This window comes from Grammomys surdaster, unplaced genomic scaffold (assembly GCF_004785775.1).
Source record: "Grammomys surdaster isolate TR1022 unplaced genomic scaffold, NIH_TR_1.0 126131, whole genome shotgun sequence".
Taxonomy (NCBI): Eukaryota; Metazoa; Chordata; class Mammalia; order Rodentia; family Muridae; genus Grammomys; species Grammomys surdaster.
In genome coordinates, this window is record NW_021620939.1 from 4,066,675 (window position 1) to 4,070,308 (window position 3,634).

The window sequence follows — 3,634 nt, forward strand, 5'->3', positions numbered from 1 at the left end:
TGTCTGTCTGTGTTTCTATGTGTGCATGTGTCTGTCTGTCTGTCTGTCTGTCTGTATCTCTATGGGTAAGTACGTGTGTTTATGTCTGTGTGTATGTCTGTCTGTGTCTCTGGTGTCTGTGTGTTTGTGTGTGTATCTGTCTTTGTCTGTGTGTCTGTACATACATATACACATACACATATACATATATACATATACAAGCTCAGAGGACAACTTGAAGAAGGCAGTTCTCTCTCATCTTGTGAGTCCCAGAGATAGAACTCAGGTCTCCAAGCTTGGAGACAAGTGTCTTTACCCACTGAGCCATCCCACTGGTCCCTCTCTGCATTTCTGATATTATGAAAGGGTAGAAGGAAATGACAAATTTTTGTCGAATGGTGCAAACATTTAAGGCTTTTTATTTCAAACCTCTATTTTAAGTATCTGGATTTTTGTGAACACAGCCCCAATTGCAAAGATATTCAACAACAAGCATAACGGTGTAACTTTACACCAGCATGCTTGGGATTTAGTATTAAAAGCAATACCTCAAGGCCAGTGAACTGCCTCAGTGAGTAAAGTCTTTGTGGCACAAACCTGAGGGCAGATCTCTGCTCCCATGTAGAACCCCAGCACATCAGTGCGCACCTCTGTAACTCCAGTGGCGGAGAACAGCATCAGGACCCCGAGGCCTCACTGGTTAGTCAGGCTATCTGGAGCAGCAAGTCCTAGGTTTAGAGAGATCCCACTCAAAAATGAGGTGGAGAACAGTGGAGGACAACACCAGACATCAACCCCTGGCTTCCACAGGCACATACATGCCAACTCTACCCCCATGTACATGTGCACGCACATTTTTAAAGTGCCCTGAATTATGGAAAAAAAAAAGAAAAAACCAAACTTATAAGTAGCCTGAGGTGATAGGTGAAAACAGTTGGCTTCTCTCTTGACCAGAAACCCTACAAACTCATACTAATCAAGAGGTGAAATCTTTATGTTCACTTTAAGAGCACCCAGAAAGTTACCAAGCCCATCAATGGTTTGCATATGTGAAAAGCCACCAAGTATCTGAAAGCTGTCACCTTGAAGAGTCAATGTGTGGGGTGGAAGAATGGTTCAGCAACTACGGGCAAGCACTGTTCTTCCAGAGGACCCGAGTGGAGAGAAAGCTCAGTGGTTAGAGTGCTTACTGCTTCTGCAGAGATCCAGAGTTCAGTTCATAGCAGCCAGGGCCAGTGACTCACAACTGTCTGTAACTTCAGCTCCAGAGGATCTGACACCTTGGTAGGTACCTTCACTCGTGTACACAGACACACACAGAAACACGCAGGCACGCACACAATTGAAAGCTAAATAAATGATTTAAGATAAGAACAGTGTGTGCCACCCTAGCAGGACAAGCCTGCAAATAGATCGATGTCCCCAGGCCCAGCAGTGCAGATTCAAGGTGTCCAAATGGGCGCTACACATTTAGTTGAACTTGCTTAAAACTGCAGAGGGTATCTGAAAAGGAGCCGAATGTGCATTCTCTGGTCATGAGTCATCTCCAGGTGAACCAGGTACCCGTGATGCCCAGCCACATTTACAGAACTGTTCCATACCTCAGTGTCCCCTGCCATGTGGAGGGAGACTCAAAAGGAATGAACTGCCTACACCAGGAAAGGAGGCCGCATAGAAGGGAGAAATATTCTAGAAGAAACTGAGGAAGCAAACGCTTATGCATGGGAATAAATGAAAAGAAATAAAAAACAAAACTAAGACGGGTGCTCATCAAATAGATCCTTTAAGATGGGTAGCACGTGGCTCTAGAGATGGCTCAGCCACTAAGAGCTTTACTACTCTTCCACTGGACTAAGTGGGTTCCCCAGCACCAGCTCATAACCACATGTCACTCTGGCTGCAGGAGAGCTGAAGCCCTCTTCTGAAGTCTTCAGACACCAACACTCATATATTCCAATTACATACACACACACACACTTAAAAAATAAATAAATCTTTAAAAATTAAATTGATGATGTGACTTCTGTACTCTATAGCAATAAAACAAACAAACAAACAAAAAAACCCTTAAGGACAGCCTTCTTCTAATGTCCTGTCTTGAGTCTTAGGTAATCAGCAACGCTACAGTTTCTCAGTGATGCCCAGTTCTTCCTGTTGACTCCCTGGCATTCACAAACGTCCTCTTTAAACATCTCCACACTAAAGATTTCTAAAAAGGAACCCATAAGAAGTCCTATCACAAGAGGCCACAAAGAAAAAAATCATCACTTCCTAGTTCCAGCATTTTCCCTTCCTCCTCTGGCCTCCTCTGGTCAGAATGACTTCCAAGGTTGATTATGAGCCAGGCAGTCTGGGCTCAACTCATAGTAGAATGTCACTGGGAACTGATTTTTAAAAAGACACGCTTTGCCTGCCTTCTTCATCCCCTGTACCAACAATAAAACCCTGACATTGTCTTTAATAGATTTGTGTGACACTGGGCAGGGAAATTTGGATGCTGGGTACCTGAAGGTTTGGCAACGGCTTTCCCTGGTTATGTGGCCCTGTGTGCTCGCCACACTGCAGGGCATATGCTGGGGGTGGGAACAAAGTATTGGGCAAGGCACCTCTCATCCCTGGAGAACTCCAAGTGTGTAGTGGGGAACTCCCAACCCAAATCAAGGAATGACTAGTTCATGCTGCTGATTTTCCAACATCCTGGAGGAGGAGGAGGAAGAGGAGGAGGAGGAGGAGGAAGAGGAGGAGGAGGAGGAGGAGGAGGAGGAGGAGGAGGAAGGAGGAGGAGGAGGAGGAGGAGGAGGAGGAGGAGAAGAAGAAGAAGGAGAAGAAGGAGAAGAAGGAGAAGAAGGAGAAGAAGAACAAGGAGAAGAACAACTAACAGAGCCCAGAGAATTCAGCTCACTCTGTCTGGAAAGAATGAAAACTTCCAAAGAGGCACTTTTAAGACCTTTAAATACAGTGCTTTCCTTCACCTTAGTCCTTGTCCATAGCCTCTCTCATCTGGCTGATCCCTTGCCTTCCACCACTGACCATTATTAACTTTGTTTTGTCCCTTTCTTTCCCAGAGAACATTGGCTGCTGAACTTACCTCAGGAAAACTTCTATGCAGTCTGGGGTGGATTTGAAGAGTGTACAGCCAGAACGCACGGTCCCCAGCACGGGATAGCTTAGCAGCTGGAGAACAGGGGGGCATGGATGCGACTCCCGCGCGGCAGGGAAGCCTCAGGCCTCTGGGGTCCTGCAGGATGCAGCTCCAACGCCCCTGGCTCAGCAAATGAATGCTGCTCTCCCCGCCCTCGTGGCCCCCAGGGCTCAGAGTGTGCGCGCGCGCCTCAAGTCTTGGGAAGGTGACAGAAAAGTTAAGTGTGTGTTTGGAGGGGGCGCGAATCTTAGAGGCTGGCACTATCCCGCCTGCTTCTCTGCGATGTGGACCGCCCCCAAATCCCTGGGCTGCAGACCCTGGGGGAAAGTGGAGGGCGGGGACTTTGGGGCAAGCTTGGTGCTTGCCTTCACTCTCTGCGCTGGAACACACCAATCTCTGCTCCTAGTGCTAACTGCTGTCCTGGATCCAGGCTTTGCATAGGCTCAGAAGACTTCTTGGGAGAATGGGGTTTAGTGAGGTAGTCCAAGAGGTTTCGAATGGTAGAGACTTCTC

At 47.3% G+C, this 3,634-nt stretch overlaps 1 protein-coding gene across 1 annotated transcript in view; it reads right to left on the reverse strand.

Moving 5' to 3' along the window:
* Col6a6 (collagen type VI alpha 6 chain) overlaps positions 1-3,252 on the reverse strand; it is a 135,879-nt gene extending 132,627 nt beyond the window's left edge. Inside the window, exon 1 of the mRNA XM_028756796.1 lies at positions 3,068-3,252. The gene's annotated coding sequence lies outside the window, so the exon portion shown is untranslated. The remainder of the gene's footprint in view (positions 1-3,067) is intronic.
* Positions 3,253-3,634: the final 382 nt, after the last annotated feature.